Source organism: Eumetopias jubatus, unplaced genomic scaffold, assembly GCF_037043125.1.
Source record: "Eumetopias jubatus isolate StellerSeaLion01/CBP00866 unplaced genomic scaffold, mEumJub1_p1.0 scaffold_8, whole genome shotgun sequence".
NCBI classification, from domain to species: Eukaryota; Metazoa; Chordata; class Mammalia; order Carnivora; family Otariidae; genus Eumetopias; species Eumetopias jubatus.
Genome location: NW_028274814.1, coordinates 99,586,967 through 99,605,068, shown reverse-complemented (window position 1 = coordinate 99,605,068; position 18,102 = coordinate 99,586,967). Strand labels below are relative to the sequence as shown.

The 18,102-nt window shown below is 36.3% G+C and overlaps 1 pseudogene across 1 annotated transcript; it reads right to left on the bottom strand.

Annotated features, from left to right (window-relative positions):
- Nucleotides 1–11,568: 11,568 nt before the first annotated feature.
- LOC114199450 (calponin-2 pseudogene) lies at nucleotides 11,569–17,775 on the bottom strand (annotated as a pseudogene). Its single transcript, XR_015768779.1, has 2 exons — nucleotides 17,566–17,775; nucleotides 11,569–14,322 (listed from the first exon to the last, which is right to left on the bottom strand). The product of XR_015768779.1 is annotated as a calponin-2 pseudogene (transcript).
- Between the last annotated feature and the right edge of the window lie 327 nt (nucleotides 17,776–18,102).

Here is an 18,102-nt window from a genome sequence, read left to right as displayed (position 1 = left end):
AACATCACCCTAATGTTCAAGAATGATGTAGAACCTGCAATGGGATGATTAAGCCACCTAATGAGGAGTTTAAGATTGTTGCCCAGGAAATTAGAGTCTTAGCACCTGAAAAATCAGACTATGTAAACTACTATAAATAGGAATTAGTAAAAGGAAGTTCCCCCAACTTTTTTAGCTTTGTGTAATTTGTACTCAATTTTCTTTCAGAGTAAGAACTTATTACTTTGATGAATATGAAATACTTAATATGAATTGGCTTGAAGAAGCTGGTGTTTGTTTGTTTGTTTGTTTGTTTTAAATAAATACACTTTTACGGTTTATTTGTTCAAATCTGGATACAAAAATGGTTCACACATTCCTTTTGGCTGCTACATCTATTAGGTCTCTAAATCTGTAACAGTTCCTTTGCTCACACCCCTTCTTCATGCTGTTTATTTGTTTTTTTTTAAGTTTTATTGTTATGTTAATCACCATACATTACATCATTAGTTTTGGATGTAGTGTTCCATGATTCATTGTTTGCATATAACACCCAGTACTCCATTCAGTATGTGCCCTCTTTAATACCCATCACCAGGCTAACACATCCCCCCAGCCCCCTCTCCTCTAGAACCCTCAGTTTCTTTCTCAGAGTCCATAGTCTCTCATGGTTCATCTACCCCTCCAATTTCCCACCCCTTCCTTTTTTCCCTTCCTACTATCTTTTTCTTTTTTTTTTTTTTTTAACATATAACGTATTATTTGTTTCAGAGGTACAGGTCTGTGATTCATCAGTCTTACACAATTCACAGCACTCACCATAGCACATACCCTCCTCAATGTCTATCACCCAGCCACCCCATCCCTCCCACCCCCACCACTCCAGCAAACTTCAGTTTGTTTCCTGAGATAAAGAATTCCTCATATCAGTGAGGTCATATGATACATGTCTTTCTCTGATTCACTTACTTCACTTAGCATAATACCCTCTAGTTCCATCCATGTCATTGCAAATGGCAAGATTTCATTTTTTTGATGGCTGCATAATATTCCATTGTATATATATACACCACATCTTCTTTATCCATTTATCTGTTGATGGACATCTTGGCTCTTTCCATAGTTTGGCTATTGTGGACATTGTTGCTATAAACATTGTGGTGCATGTGCCCCTTTGGATCACTACATCTGTATCTTTGGGGTAAATACCCAGTAGTGCAATTGCTGGGTTGTAGGGTAGCTCTATTTTCAACTTTTTGAGGAACTTCCATACTGTTTTCCAGAGTGGCTGCACCAGAAACTGGTGTCTTCTTAAATAGAAAACAAGAAAGAAGTAGAGTCTGAAGGCTTTGCTTTTTACATGAGAACTTTTCTGAATCCCTGTCTCCTTCTTTTAGTGCTAATAACACCACTGAGAGTACTAAGGGATCATCTTTTCAGGTGTTGGTGTGCATCAGTATAATATTATCATCATTATAGTTCCAGTTTAATAGCTGGGAAGTTAAACTACATAACAAAGATATAATCTACAGTATCTCAGCTTGATTTTATAAACTGGCCAACAGTTTTGCAGTGATCCCCACCACCTTTTTGAAAACTTTGTTTTTCTTTTTCTGTTGTTACTTGTTTTCCTTTATACTTAACATATCAAATTTCCTCTGCTTCTTTTATTATTTTACTGAAGCTTTCAAAAACATTTTCCCCACTAAATTCCCTAAATTCTGGAGCTTTTAATGGGTCATAGATTAATCAAATAGAACTAGCAGAAAACAGCAGTCATCTTAAAACCTGTTTTTTTCTTCATAAATCAGTGCTAATTATTTAAGTCCATTGAGGCTGCAAAATGTTAATCCCTGCATAATAGAAGGAAATGTTTGATATTTATCAAGGTTTTAAAATATTAATGCCTAATTTTAAAATCTGATGTAAGATTTTATATTTTACTGGCTATAATTTCTTATAAAGCCAAGTTTCAGTTCCAACTAATTCCAAAATTGTTATGAGGGTGAATGTTCATGATGACCTTGTAAAATTAACTATGGAAAAAATATCTAGTGAATTGTACAGTATGTACATTATAACTATTCTTTAGAGAATTTACATTTTCCAGCAAGCCCAGGTAATTATTCATGATGGAAGAAAGGATTATTTTAGGTACCTATCTTTTTAATTTATATCTTGAAATATGCCAAGAGATAGAACTAATTGAAACTATTTCATTGTTTTAAGAGGGAATAAAAGAGTTGACAGAATATTGTTCTAGAATCAGTTGTAAGTATTTCCATCTGTATTGTGCTTAGAACCAAATATATCGAATCTTATTGTACCAAGGTTTGTGTACTTTCACTGTCTTACTGCTAATTGTTTAGAATGTCCTCTGTGTGCAATTTTTATTCTGAGTCCTTAATTTTCTGTTTGCCATGAGGCCAACAAATGATCTAATTTAGACACAGCAATTAGTGCTTCCCTTTTTTCAATAATCTAGTATGCCAGGGTAGTTTTTTTTTTTTTTTCCAAATACATTAATCTGTAATTTTCTAAATATCCTCTGTTTCTCTCTCAAGCTGGAAGTTCTGCTTTGACTCCCCTTGCGTTCACTGCAGCATGTTGGAAATCAAGTGTTATTTGAGGTCATTGCACTTCCTTTGTTTGTAGAGGGTTTAATGATTATGCTCAGTGTCTAGGATAATAAACACCAAGCAAACACAGGTGTACATCTCTGTGTGTGGCACAATTCTAAGTGCATTGCACATTTTATTACTTTTGTTTCTATCAACCTTATAAGTTAGGTCAGCACCAGTATTAACTCCTTTTAAAAATGAGAAAATTAAGGTTAAATAACTTTCACAAAGGCACAAATAAGTAAGTGGCTGAGCCAGGGTTTGGACTCAAGCAGTATTTCCAGTCCCTTGGCCATAACAACTATACTTCCTATAATACGTTATATTATTTATGGGAGCCAAGATAGAAAGGCAAAGATGGAAGATGAAGCTGTTTATAAGACTTTAAACTGTATAGCTGTTAGGTTAAACGAGGGTGACAAGACCCTCAATACAGGGGCATCAAACTCAACAAAAATTCTAGTACTCCCATTTATCATGGAGGCAGCATGTAGCCACTGGGGACATACCTACTGACCACAGGGCCTCTCAAAGTTGTGAATTTCCAAGGTAGGAAAATGGAGGAATGAAAAGATTAAGGTTTAGTTGAATATAAGAAATGGATAGAATTTACAGAGGAATAGGAGAGGCAGGATTTTACCTCATGAGAACAAATGAAGACGTGACTCATCTCATCATTTGCATCCTTCTCAACAAAGACAAGTTTCATTTCAGACTTATAAAAAATTGTTGTATTTCTATAACAACCATATACAGATGTCAAACAGAGAGCTGAAAATTTTCAACCTAAGGGAATATGTTGGGAATGGCACTGTGGTTTGGGTCTTTTCCACACAGATGAAGTTTCCTTATAAAATATTATAGTGCATACGATATTCAGTAAGTGAAAATTCAAGCCCTTCTATTATTACCCTCTTGAAAAGCTATGTGAAATATGGAAAGGTGGGTATAAAAATTCTCATAAATTGCAGATATTTTTCTATTTAGCAAAGTCAAAGTGATTAATTGAATATCTATAAAAGTTAACCAGCAATGCTAGAAATTTGGCTAGCTATATAACTTCCTTATGTTTTATATAAATGAAATCATATGCACTAAAATAATGTACACATAAGGATACGCATCCAAATGTTAACATGGATTAACTTTAGGTTATGAGAGTGGGAAAATGTGGGAAGAGAGTTTTCAGTTTATTTTGTATACCTCTATACTGCTTGAATTTTTAAAAAATGAAGGGTGTATTACTTTATTTAAAGAGCTTAAAACCAGGGGTGCCTGGGTGGCTCAATCAGTTAAGTGTCTGACTCTTAATTTCAGTTTAGGTCATAATCTCAGGGTTGTGTGATCAAACTCCACATTGGGCTCTATGCTCATCGGGGAGTCTGCTTCTCTCCCTCTCCCACTGCCCCTGCCTTTGCTTGCAAGCACCTCCCCATGCACTCTCTCTCAAATAAATTAATTAATTAAAAAATGTAAAACCAAAGTAGATTTTGCAAAAAGTTGTAGTTAATTTTATCTGGAACATTGGTCACCTAGATTTAAAATGCTGAATCCTAATTCTTCCTCACTACCTTTGCCCCCAATTTCCACCCTCTTAATTGGAATTTGGCAAGATAGACCCCAAGAACCTGCATTTTAACAAGCTTTCCCTATACTTTTTATGTGCAGTAAATTAGAAAATCATTATTTTAGAGGGTAGTTTTAGTAAAGATCTAGGGGCAAAAGCAATTGGCAGTAGGAGAAGGAGTGATGAAAAGATGCAAGTATTGAGGAAGAAAGTAAAGAGTTATATGGAGAAATTTTGAAGGAAAGAGGAAAGAGGCAATTGCAATTATGCTGGTAACTGTACATTGCATTCAGGAATCTTTCATTATTAAGAAAACAAAATTCTCTTAGAGAATCTGTCTTTTAACTCTTGGTAAAAAGGATTTTTGTTTTAACTCTTGACTGTGTAATTGGTGGTAATCAGTCTGATGTAATAAGTCAAAGGAGTAGTAGTTTGAGTTACCTTGCAATATAAGTACCAGGATACATTTTCTTTTCTTTTCTTTTTTTAGTTTCATTTTTAATTTATTTTTTTATTAACATATAATGTATTATTTGTTTCAGGGGTACAGGTCTGTAATTCATCAGTCTTACACAATTTACAGCACTCACCATAGCACATACCCTCCCCAATGTCCATTGCCCAGCCACCCCATCCCTCCCACCCCCCACCACTCGCAACCCTCGGTTTGTTTCCTGAGATTAAGAGTTTGTCTCCCTCTCCGGTTTCATCTTGTTTCATTTTTCCCTCCCTTCCCCTATGCTCCTCTGTCTTGTTTCTCAAATTCTTCGTATCAGTGAGATCATATGATACTTGTCTTTCTCTGATTGACTTATTTCACTTAGCATAATACCCTCTAGTTCCATCCACGTTGTTTTCTTTTATCTGTCTTTATTTCATTTCTCCAATAGACAAACACATTTTTACATTGTCCACCCTCCCCATAGTATCTTTGTACCTTTTTCCACAAGTGGTGATATATGTATTTTATCCCTACTAATTTAGCAGACCTGATATTTTTTGCTGTTTTCAGTATATGGAGGAATTCACTACCTTTAATGAATTGGAGCTCAGCTGATTCCAGCTGGACAGAAGGGATTCGTGTTTAAAGCCTTAAAGGGGATGTGCAAACATCTGTGTTTGATGAATAACTCCATGTGTATTGTAGTTCCTGCCACAGAAATTGTTCAGAAGTTCGAAGAGCTAGTGATAAATAATTAATGAGCACAGAAGCAATATTCTCACTTTATTGCCAGACTTAGAGGAAACACATAGTACAAGCTGTAAACCAGGCTTTCCTTTTCCTTTTGTCTTCTCTTTGACTAGTCATTTAGTTGATTGCAGTCTCTGCCATTCAGAAGGCCTCCAGGCCTATAACATATCTTCTTCATTTTATCTTCTCTTTAATTCATTTTGTCAAACGAATATCATGAATATTGAAAGCTTCTGTCCTTCAAATGCCACTGAGACATGACTTCTAGAGGCAAGAACTTAACTTGGATGTGGTGGGTATGAGCACATCTCCTTTTTATTTTTTACTTAATTTTCCCCCTGATTTTTAGAGTTTTTTTTTATGGCATTAAAGAAATGGAAAATTGAAAAATTATATAGCAATTAATGGAATAATTCTGTGTCATTTCTATATAAATCTTAGAACAAAAATTATGAATATACAGTAACTTTAATTCTGGCAAAACAGTAGTCCCACAAGTTGGCTCTAATTTGGAATTCTTTTTTTTAAAGATTTTATTTATTTGAGAGAGACAGTGAGAGAGAGAGAGCACATGAGAGGGGAGAAGGGTCCGAGGGAGAAGCAGACTCCCTGCTGAGCAGGGAGCCCGATGCGGGACTCGGTCCTGGGACTCCGGGATCATGACCTGAGCCGAAGGCAGTCGCTTAACCAACTGAGCCACCAGGCGCCCTCTAATTTGGAATTCTTATAAGAGTATAATATCTGAAATGTAATATGGGGCTTTATGGATACAGTGACACAAGCATTGATAAAAAGTTCATTTATTATAAAATAAACTCTGCCAAGGGACTCCATATATAACAAAATAAGTACATAAAACCAACAAAAAGAATTCCTTTATGACCTTTTATAAGATACTATACTATACTATACTAAGATACTATTAAATTAAAATGAAATTTGATATTAATTATATTTTAAAGCTTGTACTGTTATAAAATCTGAACTCAACATGTCCCCCCAAAATGATAGCCATTGATAGAATTAAAAATGTGGATCGGGAAAGTAGAGCATATATATTTTTATGCCGGGCACAGTACGTTACAAATATCTCAGTTAACCTTCCTAATAACTTATATAATAGACATCATGTCTGTTTTATAAATAAAGACAATGAGGATAGAGGATTATATGCTTTTTTTCTCGTTCACACGACCCATGAGTGCCATAAGCAAGACTAATATCTTGGACTGTTTTCCTCTAAAGTCCATATTCATTCCATTGCGCTACCTTGTAGAATATATGATTTCACCTTATGTGATATTAATACTTTACACTTGATGACACAAGGCTATTTCTTGGCATCAAATATTCTAAGACATATTACCATTCTCTGAGTCACAGGAATAAGATAAAAATGTTGTGCATACATTTAACACTAACATCTAGTTAGTGTTAAAGTTTGGAACATTATTTCCAACCATTTTCATAGTTAGTCTGGTAACTTTAATTCTCCCCTATTTTCTTACGGTTCTCTCTATGTCCATCTATCTACCTATCTACCTATCTCTCTCTATCTTTCTGTCTAATCTTCTATCATCTCTCTCTCCCATCTATTTATGTCCTTTCCTGTTTTCCTAACCTTTACTGAATTTATAATGACAGTAAGGACTGTATTACATCTATTCTTGTTCTTACTTCAATAACTAGCACAGTGGCATTAAAATTTGTTCAATAGAAAAGAATGTAATCCTTTAGCTATGACAGGATTACTTTGGAAGGCAGATTGATGCCCAAGATTGTTGTAAATCAGTGAAGCAACAAGGGAAATGAGGATTAAAAGGAATTTGCTGGTTCAGTTTTCAATTTAATGGTATTTTGCAGTTATAAACAGTGAAATACACACGAAGAAAAAGAGATACCTGGCAGAGGAGCAATCATGATTTTTGTGATTTATTTTTCAGATGAAAGTCATCCTTTAAACAATGGTTTCTGCTGATACTAATTTTCCTCAATAGAGAAGGATTGACTTAGTGATCTATGCTAGTAGCAAAGTATATTTTTTACCTCTTCAATCAGCTTCATTCCCTTTTATTTACTTTATTTTTCCTCATGAGTGAAAATGTATGGTGATGTGGAAGGAACAGAAACCAGGAGTTTGAAATCCGAATTCTAGTTCTGGCTATTCTAATTAGTAGATCTAAAATTTTGGGTACCTCCTTCAGCCTCAATCATCTAATGTGGGGGTTATAATATATAATTTCTCTGTGAAAAAAATGAACTTATTGAAAATCAGTGATATGTCAGGGGCAGAGTAACATATGCTATGGGTTTTATGTCATTTACTAATCACAAAAAGTCAGTGATAAGTTTTATTTCCATTTCACATTTGATTAAGCTCTTTGATTAAGGGAAGTAGCAGAATTGATATTCATACATAATTATGATTCCAAGGTCAATGTTCTTCTTTCACAAGTAATTAGTAAGTTGATTTTTGTTTTGTTACTTATGCTTATACAATTGTGTAAGAAGGACTACTTACATTTGAGGTAACAGCCTATACTACTGATTTTTATCAAGCTTACCAGCAACTATGAATCCCCCTTCTTGGTTTTCCGTACTGTAGCCAAACTGTACAGCCAAACTGTAGCTTCTTATTTTTTGCTTGTCAGTTCATTTTTAGACCCGATGTCAGGACTCCATTTTTATCCCAATTTATTCTTAAGCTTACTCCATCATTTAAACTTGATATGATCATTTTATCCTACCCAAATTGTTTGATGTTTCTTCAGAAATGATGTCTTCCAAATGATTAAGATTTTCGAAGAGGCATGGACATATAATCAGATATGTTTTACTATTCAGCAATCTTTTTTGATGCAGTATTCCACCAGTTATGAATTCTCCTAACTTTATTCCAGGTCTGAATTTCTCCACTGATGGCCACATAATATTTTGATAGACATTGGTAAAATCCTTGACAAAATCCAGGTTATAATCAGGGATGCCAAATTTATAGACATAGTTGGAATTCATAATTGACATATGGTTTTTGGACCTCGAAGATTAAAAAAGAAATCAGTGACTTTAGGAGGGACATGCATTCTCAACTTTCCATTGGTCTCTGTACTCCATATTGATTTACTGTTACAGCTTCACCTTTTATGTTCCTGGTGTGGCCTCTAAAAGCATTTGAGTTTGAGATCCCTGCATGATTCCTCTCATCTATCAGCTTTTTATCTATATAAGTCTCAGCAATTTATGAACTGATCTAGGGTTTACCAGTTAACTCCACTTCAAGTACACACACACACACACACACACACACACACACACGCACACACACAGTGATATTAGAAAATTAATTCTTGAGTTTTCCCCCGGTTAAATATAAATATATCCCTGGTTAAATATCACTAGTCTTGGATCTAACTTTTCTACCTTCCTGAAAGACATGACTCTTCTTTTTAAACCTCTAATCTTCACATTCCACATAATTATGAAAATATTGCAGTAGGTGATAACTTTCCATGCATTTTTTTTCAGTGTCCTGGGATTCAATTTCTCCAAACTAGAAAACTTAAATTTCATTTAGAACGGCTAGGAGCAGACCTAAAATTCTGCACTCAACGTGGGATTCAATTCCATCTGAATAGTGTTTCCTCAGACTGAAAATGGCACTATGTCATTATTCCTGAGAAAGAAAAAGGTACAAAATATGACATTGAAAAGTGGTACTTTGTCATTTAATTATTGGTTACTATTGACCAAAATGACCTTAATGTTCTCAGCCTGACTAAACTTTAGACAGTTTTCTTCTTGACTCTTGGCCCCTGACCTCCCTTTTCTTAGAGTTTTTACCTTAGAAAACTTGCAACTGTAAATTCTTCCTTTGTCCCTTTGAGATGTAAATCTTGTCCAAGCTTCTTGCCAGTTTTACAACCCAGGAATATCTTTCTCAAGGACCCGGTGAGCCATCCCTTTGAAATTTAATCATTAAGAAAGATAGTACCCCAATTTTCTAGTCTTAGTGGGGAGAATAAAATGCAGATGGCCAAATCACACTAACCAAACTCTCTGCTAACACTGGTGAGTACTTTTCCACTTGTTCACCCAACTCTTAAACACTCTCTGCCTTATGTTTCAGAACTTAATTAAATCTCTCTCTCCTATTGCAACAGTCTTGCAAAAAGCCTTCCTTGTCTGGTACAATTTTCCTTTGGCAACATTAACTTAGCGACAACCCTTTAAAAATAAAGAAAAGTTAAAATATATTTTTTAAAAATTGTAGTAACATTTATTGTGCACTGTTTGCCAAACTGTGTTTACCTCTCCTATATCTTCACAATAATACAAAGGAAAAGTTCTAATATTAGCCCTGATTTGAAGATCAGCAAACTAGACTCAAGAGTTTGCTTGCTTGCTTAAGACAAAGTAGCAAAAGGCAAAGCTAAGAGGCCAACCCAGGGAATTAACTCCAGAATTCATGTATTTCACCACTAGGTCCATCTGCCTAGTTTTAAGAAATATTTAACACTCTAGAAGTCTTCAATTCAGCCTTACTTTAAAAAATCTTTTAAAATATGCCTTTAAAAATCTGAGCTGAATGGAGGTCTCAGTTCCTTCCTTAACTACTTCCATTCCAATGGTGTGACTCTCCTCTCAGTCTCAGCCCATGCCCAGCTTTACTCTCAACTTTCATACTCCGTCTTTCTCAGGTTTGAGGTACATTTATTACATTTCCCCTTCCAGCTCTTACTAACTTGAAAATGACATAATCCCTTTTTCCAAAGGTTAAACTGCATGTGTTCATTTTCCAAATAAAGTAATGAGGCATAAAAGGTAAATTGCAGTAGCAATAGCAACGAGATCAGATTGCTGTTAGGGGAAGTCTTTAGTAGTGATATTGATGACACTGTCTGTGGAATTTATTCTTTGTTGGAAATGACAAAGAGAATAGCCTCCTAGCAATCCACTAGACCATCTCAAATACATAGTATGTAAGCTGATCATCACCTACCCTTGAGCATTCAAGGAACATTAGATTGTTATTTTTTGCTTTGTTACCTTGTTTAACTTTTATTTTTTTAGTAACAATGTTTTTTTCCCCAAATATCTCCTAATATTAAGCATGACACAAGTTTACAAATTAATTTATTCATATTTTGATCTGAGTGCTATTCACTTAAAATGCTTTATATGATGTTTTGTTTATTAATAATTTGAGGAAATGCTGGATGTTTTTCTTTATTCTTCAAAATATAACTCTCAGTTGGAATAAGGATACTTTGTATTTCAGTTGGGTTTGCAACCTGCAGTTAAATATTTTGGTGACTTTTGGCAAATATTAGTCAGTTAAAAAAGCAGGTGTGTGTCTATGCTCATGTGCACGTGAGCGCATGCAAACCCATACATACACACACACTTCACTGTATACAGTCTAAGATCTGCCTGACAGCCTATCACTACCAGAGAGGTAAGCTGATCTCGCTAATATATGCAGTCCCATGTTCAATCCTTTGATGCCTTTCAAGAAACCTCAGTGCAAAATAATTGAGAAAGTAGAAAAAATGAAAAATTAAATGACTTTTGTTAGGAAAACTTTAACACAACTGTAAGTTAAAATCTAATTTGAAAGGGAAGTGTGAAGTCTCATTTGAAGACAGGAAACTTCCTTCTTTCTGAAAATGCAAGGTACATTTTCTACTGTGGAACTTAATAAGCTGATATGAATCAGTATCTTAGCATTCTGCCTAGAAGTGAAAAGCAAAATTATCTTTCTGGCCAAAATGGTGACACATAATTACTCATTCTCAAAAGAAATCATTAACACTACAGGATTTTCAAATGCACATTTGCCTAGACATGATATCTATCTTGGAGAGTATTATTTAATGAAGAATATTCTGTCATCCTTTGGAATATAACTGAATGTACAAGTAACCAGAAACCAAGCTCTGAGTAGAGGGTCAGTACATTTACTTATGACGATGTCATATATGATATGAGATATAGAAGGTCACTGAATAAAAAGGTACAATAACCCAGCCCAAATATTCCTCATTTAAAAAATTTTATTCAAGTTGCCAATTTCATGCTTTTTATGAATCTTTTCATTGACTTGGCTTATAATATAGGCAATGTCATGCCTTCTGTATACATACAAACATACACATACAAAAATAAAAGAAAAAGAAAAAAAAAGAGAAAGGAAAGAAAAAATTCTCATTGACCTACACGGAAAATATTTGAAGATGAAGATATGTGGATATAAACAAATCCAGGATATAAAGGTGATATTTTGAATTCTATACTAACCAAAGATATGGACTTTTCTACAATTAAAAGAGAGAAAATTCATCATTGTGTGACTATGTTCGTACTTTGCAAATCTGCCTGCTCATTTTAGCCACCTCTGCATCGTTCCTAACTAGAGACGAGAGGTTTCAACAAGATGTTTCAGACCATAGACTGAGTGTATCCTTACTTGAAATACCATCTTATTCCGAAACTGCTGATATTTTAATATTAATTAAGCAGAAATGCACTATGATAAATCAGATATCCTGATTATTCAAGTTGCAGTGAACTGCAGTAACCTATCATTACATTATAACTTCTGTTCTGAGGACAGAGGTCACAAATATTTGATTAAATTTTAAAGCTTATCCCACATATATTTATTTGTAATTCACCATAAGAAATCTAGTTTTTGCCATGGATATTATAGTCCTCATTAATGTATAGATGCATGAAAAATGGATGGAGACTTACAAAAATTCTCTTATAAGACAAATGTACTGTTTAAAAAAAAACTTAGAAGTTAAGTTACAGCATTTAGAAAATGAGTAAGATTAAGAAAGCAAGACATTGTGTTGAGCAACTGACTTATATCTGCTTTGAGAAGGATTTCGTATCTTGCTCCAAGTTTCTATGCTATTAATTTGTATTAATGTTAATATTAAATGTTTCATAAATATTCTTGCTTAGTTTTTGTGTGTCTATATATGTGGGCTTACTATTTTTTTCTTTTAACCTTTATGTTATTGCTTTACATTAATAGCATTTTCTGGTCAATTGGGAAACGCCTAATATCCACAGGTTTTTGAGTAATCCAAGGGATTATCATTGTGCTTCACCTGTGGAAATCCCACAAATGCTCACTCCTGCATCATAAGAGACAATTTTGGCAGGAGTGATGGATGGGGTAGGAAGGTAGAAATAGAGTGAAAACTTGGAAACCATTGATACAGGACCATATACAGAGCTTATTTTAGAGCAGTAATTTGGAATCAAACTGTTGAAATGGGTTCAAAATTCATAACTCAAGTAATTATTATAAAGGGCTTTGCAAGGGAGCCTTTTGGTTTTCTCTTCCTAAGGAGGTTTTTATTGCCTTTGGTCCACAGTTGACATTTCACATTATCTCTTGGTCCCAGGACTCCTGGATGGGGGCCAGTCCCCGGGGAGGACCTCCAGGTGGGGATCCTTGTGCAGTACTTGGCAGAGGAATGGGGACACATATGGGAAAGGGGGTGGCTTTGCCTCAATCACTTAGAACTCTATTGTCCTATCTGGGCCTCAGCTTCTCCACTAGGCCCTTGCAGGGGGCGGTCTGAGAGTGCTGGCGAAATCCAGTTCCTTCCAAGACCTAAAATATTTCTGGACTGTGTCCTGGCCCTCTCGCAGGGGACCTACTTCCTTCCCAGCATCCCCTTCTAGGATCCACCTACCATTCTCCTGCAAAGAATTGTTTTTCTTTCTTTAAAACTTCCTGAAGCTTCTGTGGGTACAGAAACCACAAACTGATCGACAGAGAAAATGGAAGAGAGGGAGAAGCAACCGGAAACCATTTGGGGCCCGTTCCCTCCCTGCCCAGGTTTCTTCCCCCAAACCCCCGCAGCTCAGCCTTAATCCTGCTGGGAAATTTGCTGCCTGGATGTGCCCTGGCGGGTACCCCCACACCACATGCTTCTGCATGTGCCTTTATCCTTTCCTCACAGACCCTCAAACGGCAGCACTCAGACAAGGAGAAAAACAAGACAAAAACAAAACCCAAAAAGCACACAGGGTGATGTGGGGAGACACCCGGCTCAGGTGCCTCAGTGGTGTGCCTCCTCATGGTGGTAGGGGGTGCACTCTGGGGCCTTCCCCAGGCCTGGGCAGTCACCTGCAGCCACTGAAGCCCCATCTGCCACTGGGCCTTGAGGGCGGTACTTGGGGTCATTTATCTGCCGGCCCGAGCCAAAGACCTGGCCACCATGGTTGGTTCCCTGTGTGTAGCCCATCTGCAGGGACACGAGGAGTTGTCACACTTTTCAGTCCCCAGCTTGGTATCGTAGATGTGCCGTCATGCCTAGAGTGCCTGGCACTCTTGTTTGTGACCATCTGGAAGCCTATGGTTGGGTGGTCCGTGGGTGGCAGAACATGGTTCTTGGGGTTGTATAGACGCCTTCATCATGCGTGACTGGCTGGCACGTGTGTTGGTGCCCATCTGGAGCCCAGTGACGCACTGGCCAGCCTGCATGGTGGCATCATCAAAGTTGTGTTCTTGCTTCTGTATTTGACATCGATGTTCATGCCACGCTGCAGCCCCTTTGTCTTGGTCTTCACGGTCAGGGCAAGAAAAGACACCTGCACCTGTATTATGTTCCCACTCTCAAACAGGTCCATGGAGTTCATGCTGTAGTTGACCATGACCTTGATGAAGGTGGACAGGTTTTCCAGCTGATGCCAGTTCTGCATGGAATGGTTGATCTTGGGGACTGAGCCCGGCTGCAGCTTATTCATGAGTGTGCACAAAATAATTCTTTCAGACCCTTCTGGAAGTCGGGCCTGAGACTGAGGCCTGTGAGTCCCTCTATCCAGCTGCGGAGCTCCACCTCCTTCTGAGGATCATATTTGGACAGGAGCCGGTTCTTGACCTCCACCAAGAGCCCATTATGAGGTCCCATTGTTAACTGCTGGAGTTCGTGGCTGGCAGGCTGTAAGGGAGACTTTTTTTAAAAATCTGATTCTTAGTCAAATTGGGTTAATATGATAATGGTTTTGACTAACAGAAAATAATTTAAGCAAAGGCCCCATATATACCTAAAAGTAGAACATGCTCAGGAGAACTTATTTACAAGTATTTTATCTTCTACTTAATCATTCATTAAGTTTTATTCATTGTTTAAAATATGCTGACACTCTACTAAGCATGCTAACTGCACTCATTAATTTAATTTTTACACCAACCCTATGAGGTCTGGATTGGTGTTAAACCCATTTCAAGATGGACAACTGGAGCACAGAAAAATAATTTTCCAAAGCAAACAGTTAGAAAGTGATGGACCCAAAATACAAACCCATTAACTTTTACTCCAGAACACATTCTTAACCGATCTGCTAAATGGTAACAGATTTCAAATTAAATTCCTATTTGAAAATTTGAAAAAAACATTTTCTTCTTTCACTGATCCACAACCTACTTAGAATATTAAACCATGTACTAAAATGAGCATAGTAAGAGTATTTTATAAAATGATTCCTGTCTAAAGATACTTATGCAATCATTGAAAAGTAAAAACATTTTTTAGTTAAAAAATTGGTAGGATTTTAATAGACAGGTATTGATAAAGAAAATACTTCAGAAAAGACAAAGTCAAGAGCGCAGGAGAAGAAAATTCATACTATACTTGGGGAATAATAAGATGTTCTATTTTTCTGAAGAGTATAGTACACAAAGTATTCATAAGAGACAGAGCTCTTAAAGGGGTTTGGGTCCAAATCATGAAGACCTTGAAAGCAAGTTTAAGAAAATGGGACTTAGATCTTTTGAGAAGAGGCGATATTTATGCTTTTGATTAAGACAGAGATTTAATCCTAGATTAAATGTGTGATTTGTGAATATTATTTGGTAGCATCTTATCGTATAAATTGTCATGTGAAAGATTCAGTTCAGAAAATAGCATAGTTAAAACCAAATTCTTTATTGTGAAATAAAAATATATAAATAATAATGGAGATTAAAAGTCAGGGTTCTGAAAGTAAAAATTTGGTTGTATAGAACTTTCCATTTCTAAACATTCAAGTTATTAAAAAGAAACAAATCTTAGGATCTTTGATTAAATTGGGGATGGGTATTATTGACCAGATCCTCAGAAAATTTACTAATTTTTACGAATGTCTTATATTTCTAGGATCTTTTCATATTCATGGAAAGCACATTAAGAGTAATATCCCTCTGAATCTACATTGATTTAATCAATAAGAAAGAACTTTTTAAATATGATTAAGGTATTGACTAATTTCAAATATAATTTTTCATCACCAAGAGATACCTTAGGTCATTATTAATAACCTTATTCATAATTAATATCTAAATTTAAGCAACTTGATGAAATAGTCCAGAGCAAATGCTCCATTATATTGTATACATTTTATTTTTAATAATAAAATTAAAATTATTTTGAATATACTTTTTGTGAAACATGTAGAGATTCACGGCTTCTTTTAATTGTTCTCATTCTTGAAATCATTTATTTCTTAGGAGACAGAGTTTTGTGGGTTTTATAATTTCCTCCAGTACTTAGTATAAGGGCACTGGAGATAGTAATTGCAAACTCTGTGTATAATAACATTCCTAAATTCTGCAAGAGGTAGCCGGGAGAGTTCTTACTGTCCCATCACCACCTTCCAAAATTTGAAGTCCACAAAAACTGGGTTTCCCAAATACATGACTAAGGGCTCTTCTTAGAAGATAGGGTTGAACAAAGGCTGTCTTGAAAAGTTGTGTCTTGAGTGCCAACATAGGAATTTGCACTATTGGATGTAGGTTTTTGTGTCTGTAATTCAATCTCTCCTCTGCACTCCCCAAACACTCCATGCTATTCATTTTCACACTAGACCAGGTCTTCCTGTCCACTTGTCTCTAAAGCAATTGTGAACACCTTGAGGGAGTTTCTTCTAATTTCAGTATTTCAGAGGCGAAAAATTGTACCTGGAACTCAATAAATGTATACTGAGTGGATGAATGAGGTGATTGCCTGGTTGAAAAATGAGTACAGATGGGGAAAGTAGGGTGAGAAAGCTAGAAGTAATGCATTTTTTAACACGCCTTGGTTTCACCAGGATTCACAGAAAAGCCAGAGACAACTTGATCAGTTAGTGAAGAATTTTATTACTGAAACAATATTTCTTTTGTCTTATGCCACTGCGTCATTGAATTTGTCTACAAAATCTGTGTTGCAGCTGCGTTGCCTCTGGCTAGAGTCAAATGGTAAAGGGAGGCCATAAGTAACTCCCCTGCGTGCCTTCTCAGTTGTTACTTAAGCCCTCACTCTTTTTTTTTTTTAAGATTTTATTTATTTATTTGACAGAGAGAGACACAGTGAGAGAGGGAACACAAGCAGGGGGAGTGGGAGAGGGAGAAGCAGCCTCCCCGCGGAGCAGGGAGCCCGATGCGGGGCTCAATCCCAGGACCCTGGGATCATGACCTGAGCCAAAGGCAGATGCTTAACGACTGAGCCACCCAGGCGCCCCGAGCCCTCACTCTTGACTGAGAACCCCCACAATTTGCCAGGCCCTTTGTGCACTCAAAGTCCTCAGGGTTCTTTCTCTAACACTATTTCAATTTCCCAAGGCTATAAATATTATAGGTCTGAGACAGTGCTAGGGGATTCTGTGGAATTTGTTAACATAGGAGTCTATTTCCGGTTAAGTTTCTGGGAAAATTTGGACACCACCTGCCCAAGTGAAGTACTCGAGTAAAGGAAGACATGATATCACATAAATGAGATTATTAATTCTGGGAGTAAATGAGGCAAAAATAAAATAATATTTGATCTAGGGATATACAGGGATGCCATAATACACCTTTGACCTTTCACCTCACCCCATAAGGTCCCCAAAGCTAAGTGTAGGGTATAATAAGGTTCTAGTCTCAAATTCTAGTGCAGAGCCCTGGTCAGCGAAGATTGACTAAGGAGAAATGCCTTTCGCCTTTGCTAGAGGAAGGAGGACCTGCAAACCAGAGAGCTTTCCTTAAACAGACCTAGCTTCATTTTAGATGGTAGGCATTTCCAGGATTGTAACAAGAGATCTTGTGTCTAATAGGAAGGAATCACAAAGGGGAAATTTATGGCTGGAATTTCCCCTTACCCCTGACTGAATTCCTGTACTTCTTTGACTACTTTAGGAAGGAAAATTTAAGAGGAGGGTTATAACAGATATTTGTTCAGGCTTACCTGGGTACAGTGAAAGTTCTGCCCAATTTCTCTTCCTGAGTGTGAAGTTGAAGAGCCTTGAATGTACTTCACCGAGAACTCTAAGATAATATTATGTGGACTGTAGAACAATTATAGTTAGGTTAAAAAGGGACACAGTCTTGGAGATAAAGCCTCTTTAGAATAAGAAATTTATAGAAGCCTAACAATATATGGCTAGTCTATTACAACAAGTCAGAAGGGGAATGCGCATTATGGCTAAGTGGAAGTTTCACAATAAAAGGAAAAAAAAAAGTTTATCTTATGAGACAATGAAACACAACCTATGGAAATTTTGTTCATTTTGATGGTTGAAGAATTACAAAAATGTCTAATATACGCCTGCTGTGAAAAGAAAAATTGAGGGTTAAATTAGATAAAAGATGATGTATGTAAAGTTGTTTTATAAGTGTAAATTTATAATAGTTCCTAGTTAGTTCCATTGTTCTATATGTTCATCTTTATACCAGTGTCATACCCTTTTGATTATTAGAGCTTTATAGCAAACCTGGAAATCAG